Source organism: Tamandua tetradactyla, chromosome Y (assembly GCF_023851605.1).
Source record: "Tamandua tetradactyla isolate mTamTet1 chromosome Y, mTamTet1.pri, whole genome shotgun sequence".
NCBI classification, from domain to species: domain Eukaryota; kingdom Metazoa; phylum Chordata; class Mammalia; order Pilosa; family Myrmecophagidae; genus Tamandua; species Tamandua tetradactyla.
Window position 1 is genome coordinate 12,597,134 of NC_135354.1, and position 15,796 is coordinate 12,612,929.

Below are 15,796 nucleotides of genomic sequence, written 5' to 3' on the forward strand. Positions count from 1 at the left end.
ACTGAGAGCAGATTCATTATTTTCTTAACGTAGGACTTATGGCAATAAATTTCATGCTGAGGACTGCCTTTTTCTCAACTTGTCAGTTCTGATACATTGTATTTTCATTATCAACCATCTCCAGAAACTTATTCTCTATTTCTCCACTGATCTACTGATTATTTAAAAGTGTATTTTTAAATCCCCATTTATTTACGAAACCTCTGGTTCTTTTGTGACATTAATTTACAGTTTCATTTCATTGCAGTCAAGGAAGATGCTTTGGGTAATTTCAGTCTTAATAAATGTACAAAGACTTATTTTGCACCCAGCATATCATCCATCCTGATGAATACTCTATATGCCAATGAGAAGAATGTACATCTTGGTATTTTGGTGTGTAAATGATCTACATATGTCTATTAGGTTTTTTTAACTTGTTTATCACATGGTTTAGATTCTCTTTTTCCTTATTGATCCTCTTTCTGGTTCTATCTATAGAGGAGAGTGGTATATTGAAGTCTTCTACTATTATTGTTGAAACGTCCATCACTCCCTTTAGTTTTCCCAATGTCTGTCTCAATGTACTTTGGAGCTCCTTAATTGGGAGCATAAACATTATGTTCTTTCCTCTTGTGAATTTTCCCTTTTATTAATATGTAGTGTCCTTCTTTGCCTCTTAAGACTGCTTTATATTTAAAATCTTATTATAACTGATATTAATATCTGATATAATCTACTGATATTAATAGAGCTACACTTGCTTTGTTTTGGCCATAGCCTGCTAGATTTTCTTTTCCCATCCTTTCACTTTCATTTTACTTGTGTCTTTTTAAGATGCAATTCATGTAAACAGCATCTACATATATATGTGTGTGCGTGCATGTGTGTGTGTGTGTGTTTGTGTTTGTTTGTTCTTTTTTTACATGGGCAGGCACCGGGAAATGAACCCAGGTCCCCAGCATGGCAGGCAAGAACTCTTGCCTGCTGAACCATCATGGCCTGCCCATTAATTATATTTTAATCCATTCTGAAATCTATATCTTTAATGGGCGAGTTAATTCTGCTAAACTTTCATTATTGTAAAAGCAGTTCTTGAATCTAGGATTTTATCCTTTAGTTTTTTCTCAGATCTATACTTTCTTTTCCGTCTATTTCTCTTTATCCTTTAAATTACCCTTACTGCTGCTCTTCAATTCTGTGACCTTCTCCAGATCTTCCTCACCTGCCTTTTTTTTCTAACAGTATTACCTTCAGAATTTCATATAGAGCATGTCTCATTTGACTAATTCTTAGTCTTTTTTTTTGGTGTTTCAAGAATTTAGTCTCTTCCTCATTTCTATTTTTTCTTTCATTCTTTCTTTTTTACAGACAGGCACTGGGAATTGAACCCAGGTCTCTGTCTCCCTTAGTTCTGAAAGACGATTTGGCTTGGAAGTCAAGCTTCCTGGAAGTCTTTCTCATTCAGGATCTTAAACATATTATGCTACTGCCTTCTTACCTCCATGATAGTTGAGTAGCCCAAACCCAGTCTTACGTGTTTTCTCTTATAAGTAGTAGATCACCTTTCTTATGCTGCTTTCAGGACTTGCTGCTTCCCATTTAAATTTAGAGTAGGTGTATTTTGATTTACTCTATTTGGGGAATTCACTGGACCTCTTTCATTTTGTCTTTTATAAGTGTTGGGAAGTTTTCTCTAATAGTATCTTCAACTAAATTTCCCAACTCTTTACACTTCTTTTCTCCTTCTGGGAGACCAGTGATTCTTACATTTGCTTGTATCCTGTGGTCCATTGTTTCCCAAAGATCCAGTACCATTTTTTCCATCTTTCTTGCCATTTGTTCTTTTGTGTGCTCTAGTTCATTTGTTCTGTCATGCTCAGTTATTGTTCCTTCTACTTCTTCCAGTCTGCTCTCATGTGTCGGTAATATATTACTAATTTGGTTTACTCTTTCATCTCTTTAAATTCTGACTTTTCTTGTATTTAATCTTTAAATTTTTTCTTTATGTCCTTCTAGTATCTTCCTGATATTCTTCACTTCTTTTTTAATATCTTTCAGCAGTTCCCTGTTCTTGAGTAATATGAGTAGTTACTCCATAATCTGCTAAACTCTGGTGAAGATCATGGCCAATCAGACCCACCCCATTTATCTCCTTCCCAATTTCCTACCTTTCTCCTCCCTATGAAATATTCCACAGGACTGCACTCCCAGTCATTTTTCCTCCATTCACTTCTTTGTCCTGTGGATCAGGAGTGTATTCAGTCTACCTTATCTGCCACTTTCTCAGAAGTCCCAACTTTCCTTCATTTTTGAGGGATAGTTTTGCTGGATATAGAATTCTTAGTCAGCAGTTTTTCACTTTCAATATCTTAAATATACCATACTTACTTCTTGTCTCCATGGCTTCTGCTGAGAGATCTGCATTTAGTCTTACCAACCTTCCATTGTATGTGGATTGCTTTCCTCTTGTTGCTTTCAGAATTCTCTCTTTATTTTTCACATTTTTCAATCCAATTAACAACCGTCTTGGAGTAGGTCTATTTGGATCTGTTGTGTTTTAAGTATGCTGCATATCTTGGATGTGTAATTTTATGTTTCTCATGAGAGTTGGGAAACTTTTGGTGATTGTTTCTTCCATTATTCTTTCTGTCTGTTCTAGTTTGCTAGCTGTCAGAATGCAATATACCAGAAATGAAATGGTTTTTAAAAAGGGGGAATTTAATGAGTTGCTAGTTTACAGTTCTAAGGCTGAGAAAATGTCCCAATGAGAAATGTCCAATCAAAGGCATCCAGGGAAAGGTATCTTGGTTCAAGAAGGCCTATGGAGTTCAGGGTCTCTCTCTCAAGTGAGAAGGCACATGGAGAACACAGTCAGGGCTTCTCTCTCTTGGCTGGAAGGGCACATGGTGAATATGGCATCATCTGCTAGCTTACTCTCCTGGCTTCTGGTTTCATGAATCTCCCTGGGAGGTGTTTTCCTTCTTCATCTCCAGTGGACTCTCTGCTTCGTGATACTGCAGCATTCTCTGCTCTCTCTGAATCTCTCATTCTCCTTTTTTAGGACTTCAGAAACTAATCAAGACCCACTCAAATGGGTGGAGACATGTCAGTTTAACAAACACTCTTGACTAAATAACATCATCCAGGGAGATAATCTCATTAGAGTTTCAAACATACAGTATTGAATAGAGATTATTCTGCCTTTATGAAATGGGATTTATATTAAAACATGGCTTTTCTTAGGGGGCATACTTCCTTTCAAACCAGTACACTGCCCCCTTTCCCTGCTCTTTTCTTTCTAGGAAACCAATAATATGTATATTCATATGCCTCATGTTGTCATTCAATTCCCTGAAACTCTGTTAATATTTTTCCATTCTTTTCCTGTGTCTTCTTTTGTAGGTAGGAATTCAGATGTCCTGTCCTCTTTAGCTCACTAATCCTTTCTTCTGTGTCTTCAAATATGCTGCTCTGTGTCTTTGTTGTGTTTTTCATCTCTTCCATTGTGTCTTTTATTCTTATAATTTTTGCCATTTGTTTTTTGATGCATTTTGAGTTGTTCTGTATCATCATCCAATATCTTCTTTATATCCTTCATCACTCCTTACACATTTCCTTCAAGTCATCGAGTTGATTTAGAATATTAGGACAGCTTTAGTTAGTTGTTTGAACTCCTGTATCTCAGGTAAGATGTTAGTTTGTTTCTTTAGTTGAGCCATTTTCTCTTACCTGCTGGTAGGAGTTTGTAATTTTGTGTGGCTTTTGAGGCATCTGAATTTTCTGCTTAGTTTAATCCGGAGTCATTTATTCCCTTTTACCTTATTTTTTTTGTTGTTGTTGTTGATTGGCTTTGTTCTCTATCTGTTTGTCTTGTCAGCTGGTTATCAAATTGGCTCTGTCCCCACTCTCCCCAAAGACCATATGCCCACAAAGGCAAGTTTCATGGATAGGAGATATGCATTATGCACCACAGCAATATTTCTGTTTGTTGGTAAAACAAGTCTTCTGTGACCTAGTGGTTATCTGCTTTTTTGTTGGACAACAGGAGATCACTATGGAGGTTCTTTTTTTGCAAGGCTCAGCCAGATATTGCCAAACCTGTTGCTGAAAATCCTTAGAAACACCCTGATCTGTATCTAAATATCTATTAAAAGCTATTTACCCAATGTAACATAGTTATGTCACCTAAGCATAGCTTTTCTACATGTTTTATTTAAACCTGCAATTTTCAATTTACTTGTTAAGTTTGTTTTCAGAGACTTAAGGCCTCCAGATTATTCCAATGCTAAGTAGGCCCTAAGATCCAGAGGTATTGTTCTTTTACAGGAACAATGACCTGTTTCATTCCTCCACGACATAAAGATAATGCTCCTTTTCAGTATGAAGTCACACTTGTCATAAAAATATCCCTCAAGATTGAGGAATGGACAAAAACAAAAGGAAAGAACTGTAACTGAGAAATTACAGTTCCCAGATAATTATAATGACTGAATCATTATATAGATATCTTTTTCCTTATTTTCTAGTACATTATAGACTAGCCAAAAGGAAATAACTAAAATTACTGAAAATATTTTATCTTTGATAATGATTGTATAACAATATAACCTTTATTTTGTGATTATAAAAACCTCATGACTGGCCCTGCATTTACCTCCTCATCCTGGCTTACAAACTTGAGGTCTTACAATCACAAAACCAGCCCTTAATTTTTATTGAGACACTTGAGGGTGGCTGTAGTGCAGATAGGCTGGTGGTGGTATGGCATGCTCGCTCAGGGTCCTGGTCAAGAGGATGTGACATGCAGAGAGAAAAAGCTGCTGAAATCAAGCCAGAAGGGTGGTTCCCAAAGTATATTATGCAGAACTAACATCTATTGTGTTCTCAACACTGTGCCACCCATAGAAGATGATCATGGGAACAGTAATAGTAGTCATGTATAAATCTTTTTACTGAAAAAGCTGCTTGAATGTCTGTGGCAATGTTCAAGTTTACCAGAAGTGAGGAACCACAGAAACACTAATGAGATCATGATGCCATTATCCTTTTGGATCTCTTTTTAATAATAAGTGATACTCCACCTTTGATCCCCTGACCTGAATCACCTTGGCTCTCACCACATACTTGTTCATTGGTCTGGCAAGAAGAAGACCCACAAAGCTAGAGCTGGGAGGGCTCACACACTGGAGTGAAACTTAGCAGAATTCATAGGAAAATCTTTACTATCCTGCCAGCCGCACATCTGGTGAGATAATTCTACTAGTGAATTAATCAAAAACCCCAAATTAATTTGAATGAAATATTATTAAAAATGAAATCAATTGCAGTGACCTTCTCTTAGTTCATCCTGAGTTATTATGAGGAGATCCTTGGCCCAACTTAGCTCTGAGAGAACAGGTCTCCATCCAGATGTCCTATGGGCACAGAGGCCTCCAGGACCAGCCCTCCCTCCAATGCCACTCTGCCCATTGCAGGCTGTCCTGTTCTCTGTATCTGTATGCACTCATGTAGTGGGGACCATCTGCTTCCCGGGAGAGGAGCAGCTGTGTCAGTGCCTGGCACAGGGTAACATTGAAGTAAATGCTGCCAAATGCATAAAGGGGCCAGTAAGCCTTCTCAAAATGACTTTTAAAAACAGGAAAGCAGTGGAAATTTGAGGGTAAATATAAAAATTTTGTTGTGGCAGATTTGACTGCAGCCTAGTTCAGTGTAGTGACCTGTACCTTCCAGGTTAGGATACATTATTGTCATGAGAGGCCAGTTTCTCAGTACTTTGGAATCATAAATACAAATTTACAATGTGTTATGGAATCCCTGGCTCTTGAAGAAATGAGAAAAATAGAGGGAAAAAAATATGAGTCATGTCTAGAGTATTTTTATGTTAAGACATCTAGTGAGTATAAAAAGAAACACAGAAGAATAAAAATAGGGAGACAGAAAATAGGTAAATATTTTTTATGATACTCTTTATTTAGTCAGAATGTTGGTTTTTATGTTAGCTGAAGTTAAAAATGGGTTGTGTTCCTATGATATTAAAATCCAAAATTGCTCAATTCAGTATTAAAAATTTATAACAAAATGGGCTTATATATGTATAGTCTTATCTGATATGCAGTTTATACATTATAAAATGACATGTATTCTTTTTTCCATTTTTTCCCTATAGTTTCTGTTTCTTGTTGGATTTCAGATGTTCTGTCTTCCAGTTTACTAATCTTATCTTCTGTCTCTCGAAGTCTACCATTGTAGGTTTCCATTGTTTTTTTCGTCTCTTCTACTGTACCTTTCATTCCCATAAATTCTGGGATTTGCTTTTTCAGACTTTCCATTTTTCTTTTTGTTCATTCCTTGCCTTCTTCATATCCTCCCTCAATTCATTGATTTGGTTTTTGATGAGGTTTCCCATGTCTGTTCATATATTCTGAGTTAATTGTTTCAGCTCCTGTATCTCATTTGAACTATTGGTTTGTTCCTTTGGGCCATATCTTCAATTTTCCTGGTGTGATTTGTTATTTTTGCTGGCATCTAGACATTTAGTTACCTTAATTAGTTTATTCTGGAGATTGCTTTCAATCTCTTGGTTTTCTTGCTAGATGAATTTGTTGTCTATCTGTTCTTTGACCTTCAGTTCAGCTTTATCCGGACCTCTAGCTTAGGTTTTGTTTAACAGAGGAGAATTTTTCAGTTCTTGTTTTCTTGTTTCTTGCCCTGCTTTTATGGTGCCTTTTCCCTTCCCACCCTTAGGAGGGTCTACGTAGGTATTATAGACTCTAGGCAAGGTTTCCCAGCTAAACTGGTCTCCTATCAGGGGGAGGGAGTCACCTGCATCAGTTTTCCTTGAGGGTGAGACCCAGCAGGTTAAAAGACTTTCCTGTGAAGTCTCTGGGCTCTGTTTTTCTTATCCTGCCCAGTATGTGGCACCTTTAACTTTGGAAGGCTAAGGCTCTCCCAGCTGGGGGAGTGGTGGAGACAGAGGAAAAGTTGTAGGCTGGTTTTAATGGCTTCAAATTGCAAGCCCTTGGGTCTGAATTCCTTGAAAGAGGGATTCCACCAGAGTTGGGCTTCACCCCTCCCCTGGGAAAGGTACAGATGGGAGACAGCCCTGAAAGCAGTCTGTTTCTGCCTATGCCTGGGGCAGCTGCAGCCTGAGAAGTCCTCCCACTGAATCCAGAGGCAGCTAAGCCTCCATAGAACCATCCACAAAAACCTCCATTTCCTCCCCTTTCCTCTTTTTCCATTAGCCCAATGAGTGACCTCTACCTTGACCAGGCTCACCTGAGCTGGGGTTCTAGTTTTAGTAGTCAGAATTTGTTAATTAATTCCACAATAGGTGTTTAATTGTGCTCAGCCTCTGCTGCTGGTAAAGTCCTTTCCTTTTCCCTCTGGGGAGCAGCCTGTGGGGGAGGGGTGCTGGCCGCCACGGCTTGGGAAACTTATGGTTCTGGAGAGGCTCGTAGCCAGTCCAGCTGGTCCAGACTGGGGTATGCTGTGTGTCCGGTCACTGACGTGGCTCCGGGAGCTGTTCTGTACTGTTTCTGGTTATTTAGTAGTTGTTCTGGAGGACAAACTAAAATACGCACATTGCTAAGTCACCATCTTGGCCACCTGGGTTGGCTTTTAATAAGGGAATTTATCAAGTTACAAGTTTGCAGCTCTAAGGCTGTAAAATGTCCAAAGTAAGGCACTGAAAGAAAGATAGCTTGACTCAGGAAAGGCCGACTAGACATTCCGGGTTTCTGTCTAGGCTGGGGGGGCTCATGGCTGTATCAGCTAGCTTCTTCTGGACTCCTCCTTTCCAGCCACTTCCTGGGTGTTTTCCTCCCACATCTCTGATTGCCTTTGGTGGGGGAGCTCCAAAGCTTTCCCCAAAATGGTTCCTCTTCCAGGGCTCCAGGAAGCGGCACACCTTGAATGGGAGGGTCACAGGTCTGTGGTAGCCACCTGATTTCAAAGCTCCTGCCATTGGGAGCTCCCAAAGAAGCACTGAAGGATCAGAGAATGTGACTTTCCTTTTTATCAGAACATATACTCCCAATAGATAACAGCGCTGCAAGCACAACTATTATTTAAATTCTTTCTTGTGTTCTAGTAATTCACAAAGAGTTGTTCACATAAATTTAGAGTGTTTTTTTCCTTTTCATGTCTAAGAAGAGCTGCTTTCTCTAACAAATTTTTATTTTATAATTTTTCCTTTGAAATATGAAAAGATATGGACTATCCTGAATTATAAATGCAGCTTATACATTCTTTACAAGTTATTTATAAAAAATGACAATTTTTTGTAGTTTATAATTCTTATAAATTAAGAAATATAGTTGCACTTAAAGCAATATTCATGAATATTTGTGCTTTGTATATTTACATTACTTTGGGACAGATTTTCTTTCAATAAATTGTATATTTACAAAAATTTGTCAAATATTTAATAAATGAGGCAAAATAGTTTTATGAATATGCAAACTGCTTCTAGAGTTTTTCATTTTTCATTTTTTAATGCAATTTCCTGTCCTTTATGGAAGTGCATAAATTGTCATGTCTTGTAACCTCATCACTGCTGCTTTCTCAGCTTGGAAAAATACATGGCAGAACTTAGTATTCATTGTACAAATTGCTGTAGCAGTGAGATCTGATTGTGCTGATATTCATCATTTCCAGTTATTTCAACTGCAGGACTACTTTATTAGCTGCATCCAAGGAATGTATTATAATCTGCAGCCCTTAACTCATTTCAATAGAACTCAGTTTGACTTCAGCGTTTTCTTTTACTTCTGGATGAGGTTTAAAAGCAGCATTTTGTTAACTGCAATCTTGTCACTAGAAAGTAAAGTTTTAACTGCCAATCAAAATCTGCTGCTGTGCAAAAGAAATATCAATTATTTCTCCTAGCAGAGCCAGCTTGATTTCATCTTGCCTACCTGTCACACATTTCATGATAGCTTCTTGTTGAAATGAATTCAATTGATTTAACTATTGAGATATCTTTTCATCAGATAAATTTTTATGAACTACAGCTCTGAAAAATTTGGTAGTACCTTCCAGAACATGCACACATTTCGTTGAATCTCAAACACTGTGATAATCTTGGTAGAGTGCATAAACCCGGTCACAAATGCTGTCAGTTATTTTACAAAGAAGCTGCAGGTCTAGCTCTGCTGAGCTTCCCCTTTCCGGGGCCACCCATGGTGCAAGGCTGGGGGATGGATCACGTGACCACGCCCCTTCTCTCCAGTTTCTGGAAGGCTCGCCCAAGTGGCTTTTCTCGTGGGTGGGGTAAATATTTTTTAAATAACCTTAATATTTTAATAATTAAAATTATTAGATAACTTTAATAATTATTAAATATTAATAACCTTAATAGTTAGTAACTTAAAATAATACATTTTTACATGGAACCAAGACAAACCAACATATTTCCTCAGTGAGTTGGACATTAACAAAGATATAGAGGGAATTTGGAAGCAATTAATAGACAATACTGATTGTGTTCATCAATGCCTTAGTTAAGTCACCTTTAGCCTTTGTATGCTGGCACAGGCCAGAACAGCAATTTTCTTGAAAATCTTTGAAATTTTTTTTTGTTTAATAAACAGTAAAAACAAAACCAATGACAGACCATCCTGTGATGGAGGCTGTTACATCAAGAGGAGTTTATCTGTGGCACCAACATGTGATGGATTGTTTAAAGAACTGAAATTTCTTTTCAGAGATAGTATATTTTATTTGTCAAACTGTGTCTATTTCAGTGTAAACTTCAGTTCTTTATTATACATTGAAGAAGTCAATTCAAACCAAGAAAAACAAAGACGCATTTAAATTTGAATCTTATTCACATGGAGAAGTAATTAATATTTCTAGCCAAAACCGTAAATTTGTTTTAGTGTCCTTTTTAAATAAGGTACAAAAATCAAAGGCCAGATTTGAGGTGCCACAAAGCAAAATAAAAATAAAAAAACGTAGAAAGCCTAATGCATTTTTCATTAAACTTATGGCTGAAACTATTTTAATTATATAATGATATCCTCCTCTGAATGTATGAGAAGTGTGAATTCTGGGGTAAAGAAATAATAGCAGAAGCTATTTAATGAGGCAGAATTCACGAATCTGCATTTATAGTTTTGTGGTCAAATAAAGCACCTGAGGAAGATACAAATGTAAAGAAGCATTATGGATTGCACTCAAATGCAAGGGTGAATTTTTCACTAAAATAGAATTTTAAAACCTCTCAGAGGAATGAGGTGAGTATTAGATGAGTGTTCTGTGCTTAGAATAGTGATCTAGGGCATGACAGGTGCTCCACATGTCTGCTGTTTATTATTACAAGGATGATTTATTACAAGGATGATGTTTTAATCATGCTTAATCAAGGCTACTCTAATTTTATTATGGTGAATGTCCACTTCTAAATCAACGAAGAGTGGCTTTTGAGAGCAAAGTAGAAACTGAAATATTTCTTTTGATGCTGTTCTGTGTAAATGTAAAAGATTCTGGGAAAGGCAATGTGTAACTCCTGCTTTTATTATGAAATATGTGATTTACATAACTCTGAAGATTTTATTTAATTGTTGTTAGTATACATACCCTGAAAAAAAAGAAAAGAAAATTGCATCAGCCCAGTATTAACCCAATTCCTAAGATATCTTGCATACCTTCTGTGACCCGGCATGTAATCAGTCTGCATATGGCAAATAACTAATTATCTCTAATCTAATAATCTCCAGCCATTATACCTTTATCATAAACTTGGTGTATCTTTAGATACTATAAAACTATCAGAATTACTATAATTCAGAGAGACGGATTTTAGCCCTGTAGGTCATTTGTTCTCTTTGCTTTCTGTGGCAACAAATTCTTTTTGCCTTTGAAACCCAGGTATCATAGATTGGCTGTTATGACTATGGATGGGGCAGGGAACTGAGAATTTGATAGGAGCTACAACCTGTAGCTGTTCAAGTTCCCTGAAAGTCATTTGCATAAAAAAGAATGATACTAGATGACACATCATCATTCAAAAAGAATATGAACATCTATGAACCTCAATCACAAGACTTGTACTCAACATTAGGCTTTAAAAAAATCAAACATTTCATAATCTTATTAGTTAACTTACATTCATTAGTTGTTACATACTGACATATACTATCTTTGGAATACAAAATGAATACAATACAAGATGTACTAAACAGGGGTGGGTGAAAGAGGAATTAGTTATAAAGTATTTAAGTTTAGCTTCACAGGTGAAGAACATTGACAGAAAAGAGCAAGAAAGGGAGAGCACATCATCAGGATGGAGAAACTGAAATCTATTGGACTTGGAAAAAGTTACCTGTGAAGGAAGCAGGATTTCATTTCAGAGTTTAGGTGTTGGCTGGATTTTTTAGATGGAAAATGACTCACACAAGTCCCAGACGAAGAGGCTCCAGTGAAGCAAACTCAGAAAAGAGTTTACTACGATGTTTAGGGAAAAGACGTCTGGAATATGATGTTATAGTTCAGATGGAAATGATTGTCAGACTCTGGAGACAATTAAAGCAGAGTAGTGGTAACGGTTCTCAGAAAGCCTGCAGAGGCTCCACGTTAGCTATGTTTTCCCACAGTACAGGAGCTCCTGTTTCCGCACTCTCCAACTATTACACCACCTTTGTACGACGGTTTTATAGTGTCTTCATTCGAGCTCGAAATTGTCTTTTTGTGGTTGGTCTCCCCCACTAATCGGTATTGCTATGTTCGCAACTAAAATCCTTTGATTTGTGGAGAGCTAAGAGGACTGATTTTTGCTTAGAGAAAAACAGTTCCAAATTAGTGGATAATTTAAGGAGACTTATTTATTTGTCATATAAAGTGATAGGGGAGATAAAAGATCCTACTACAGATAGCCTTGATCCCACACTTCTGTGGCCTGTGTACTATCCACCCTCCCCAGTTACTGACAAGTCAATTTTTGTCAAAGTTCCAGTAAAGGATTTCCATTAAATGTTGTCTAATTGATGCTTTACTTACTATTCCCTCGAATGCAACATGAACAACACTTATTTGGGCAGGCTTTGATGTCTTCGAGGAATGCTACTATGTTCGTTGCCAATAAAGTATTTTACATGAGATAGAATTGGTTTGTATCTTTTGCAGTGCAACGGTGGCTCAGTGGCAGACTTCTCGACTGCCAAGCCGGGCACCCGTCTTCAATTTCCAGTGCCTGCGCATGCAAGAAAAAAAAAATCGGTTTGTATTTTCAAGCCAACTTTAAATATTGTAGAAATAAACCCCACTGTCATTAATTGTCAGAAACTTGTTGCCTTTCACATTATTACAAGAAGTTACAGTGCCCTAGAGGCTTGACAAGGTAGTACATATTTTATTCTTAACTACTTCTGCTGTATCCTCTCCATGTCCAAATTCAAGATAGTATGCTGAGTATTAATATCAGGCTTACATTATACTTGACGTAACACCTTTTAGAGTACTTAAAAGAGTTAAAAGAGGAAAGACTAACTTTTAAAAAAATATTTATTTTTTAGGATTACGTTAACGTTTAGACGATGCAATTTTTGTGGTTGAGATGATCAGTGGAATTTAAAAAGCATTCATTACAAAGCCTTCAAACTAGTTAACATATTGATTTACACATTCTAGAAATATATACTGCAAACAAAATAGTTCAAATACAAAATGGCTTAGAATTCAGCACTCTTTTATAGATGTTACTTTTCATTGTTTTAAAAAGAAGTGTTTTCTGAATATGCCTAACTCTTACTCCTTTCATATTCTTTTTCATAATATTTTCTTTCATTATAAAACACTTTCATTTCTTTACTGAGTGCATATTTTGAATTTTTAAATAGTGTGATGATAGTAGATATTTAACAATGTTTTTCTTGTTAAGAAAAATGTATTTTATGGGATCTTTTGGTTGGTGATGTATATTTTTTATTTTGCTTAAAATTTGATAGCATTAACTGAAATATGCTAGCATTAAGTGATAGCAGTCTTTAAATAATTCACCCTGTAACCAGAACAGCCTTAGAATGGGAAATGATAGTCCCCTGTTCCTTTTAAATGTTGCTAGAGCAGTTGATATCTACAATATTTTACAATATTTTTATAGTGTTTAATTCACATACCATAAAATCCATCCTAAGTATACAATTAATGTCTCTTGGTATAATCACATAGTTATGAATTCAGCATCATAATCTTTATGAGAACATTCCCATTTCTTCTGAAGAAAACAAGAAGAGAAAAAAAACTCCATATCTCTCCTTTATATCCCCCTCTTACTGACATTTAGCTTTGGTGATTGCCTTTTTTATAATTAATTAAAGATTATTTCTATGTTACTGCTAACTATAGACACAGTATTCTTTTTACACAAATAGAAAGTGTGGCATATATTCCTGGTGTACAAAATAGTTCTTTAAATTGCAAGAGTTTTCTTTCTTAAAATTTTGACTTCAAATTTTTCTCTTTTTCCCCATATACTTTCCAAATGTAAGTGAGACTGGATGGGGTAGGAGGGTTGCATATTGTTAGAAGATTTTTCTAGAAAAATTTTCTTCTATATTGATTAAAGAAATTCTGATTATATACATTTATTAAAGGAATCCTGATCACTACTTACCATTTGTGAGTTAAGTGCCATCCGTTTCCCTAAAAAAGAATCTGTAAAAATAAAATGTCTTTTAATCTTGCTATTAAAACAAAATGTTACATGTAATCTTTTTTTATCTTAACAGATAAAGTTTATGCTGCTTTTTATTCATAAAGGAAAGCTTCAACTGCAGAAATGGTATGTCCTACTATCAGACAAAAAGAAGTAAAATATCACAAGAGAACTTATTCAGACTGTTTTAGCATGTAAACCTAAAATATGCAGCTTTCTTATGTGGTGAGATCTGAAAATTGTTTATAAAAGGTAAAATTTTCACTTATCAATAACTTAAAATTTAATGTTAGGTCATTTATTATATGGTAACTTGAGAGGTGGCATCAGCAAAGATCAATAAAGATTTTGATAGAAGGAGTTTCAGGTGAACCTTCTTAGTTTTTATTTTTGTAAAAAATGCACATTTATTCTTTTACATATTTTTTTTTGGTACCCAGACCTTCAGCATGGCAGGCAAGAACTCTGCCTGCTGAGCCACTGTGACCAGCCCTGAAGCTTTTTATTTTTAAAATAACTGCTTTTTAAATTGATTTTTAGTCAAAAATAATATTAATATTTGACCATCTTTTTAGAAAAACTCAATGAAATAATTTTTGCAGTGGTGAATATGGTTAATATTTTAAATTCTGTCAATATTTTCTTCATTTAGACAAGAATACTACAATTCATTCCTTGTGCTTGTACCTCACAAATCTGTATTATTCCATGTACTCCAGCAGTCCCACTATTGAAAGCAGGAACACAAATGGACATAAGCACACTGATGTTTATAATAGCATTATTCAAATTGCCAAGAGATGGAAACAGACCAAATCTGTTTATTTGGACAAGTTTATAAACAAACTGTGGATGAGTATATGAACAAACTGGTTTGCACATAGAGTGGAAGACAGAATAAAATCATGATGCATGTGACAACATGGATGAAGCTTGACTACATTTCACTACAAAATAAGCCAGAAACAAAAGGGCAAATACTGTATGGTCTCACTAAATGAATCAAGTATAACAGGCAAACTTTGAGAGTTAGAAGTTGAGAATATTGGTTATCAAAAAATAAGATGGTAAAGATTGGGAATTTGTTGCTGAAGAAGTACAGAACATTCAACAGTATTCTTGGTAAATTCAGTAATGGATAGCACAATACTGCGTGATGGAGCCACAATATTGTAAACATGACAACAAAGCTAACTGTGAGTATGGATCTAAAAGGAAAACTAGGGTCATGTATGATGCCAGAAGGCAGGATAGATGATAAAAACTGGGACTGTAAAAGCTGGATCATATGGCAGTTCTATATTTAACTTGCTGAGGAAGCACCAAACTACTTTTCAGACTGGCCTCACCATTCTGCATTCCCACCAATAGTGAGTAAGTGCACCTCTTTCTACATATTCTCTCTAGCACTTATAGTTCTGTTTTTCGTTTGTTTATTTCTGATAATAGCCATTGTTGTAGGTGCGAGATAAGGTTTTGATTTGTATTTCCTTAATAGCTAGTGAAGTTTAGCATCTTTCCACATGTTTTTTAGCCACTGATATTTCCTGTTTGGAATAGAGACTATCCACATCCTATTCCCTGTTTTAATTGTGTTGTTTGTCAGTCTGCTGTTGAGTTTGAGGAAGCTCTTTATATATTGTCATGGTCAGGTTCATGTGTCAACTTGACCAAGTGATGGTACCTGTTTGTCTGGTTGGGCAAGTGCTGACCTGTCTGTTGCAATGGGGACATTTCATAGGATTAAATCATGATCATGTCAGCTGCATCCACACCTGATTCATTTGTAATCAGCCAAGGGGAGTGTCTTATGCAATAAGTGATGTTTAATCTAGTCACCAGAAGCCTTTTAAGGAGGATTCAGAAGAGACAGGCTTTGTTCCTGCTACGGCTGGTGAACCTCTCCTGTGGAGTTTGTTCAGACCCTCCATCAGAATCGTTGGATCACAGCCTGCCCTGTGGATTTTGGACTCTGTGTTCCCATGGTCACATGAGACACTTTTATGAATTTTATGTTTGAGTGTTCCCTGTTGATTCTGTTTCTCTAGAGAACCCTAACTAATACATCTTGGTACCAGGAGTGGTTCTTAAGAAACAGAATCTTAAAAATGGGTTTTTATGAATGGTTTTCTACTCTGACTGGACTCAAAGGCACTAAGG

The 15,796-nt window shown here is 36.2% G+C and overlaps 1 pseudogene; it reads right to left on the reverse strand.

The window, feature by feature from the left end:
* Window positions 1-8,637: 8,637 nt before the first annotated feature.
* LOC143672524 (COMM domain-containing protein 8 pseudogene) lies at window positions 8,638-9,413 on the reverse strand (annotated as a pseudogene).
* Between the last annotated feature and the right edge of the window lie 6,383 nt (window positions 9,414-15,796).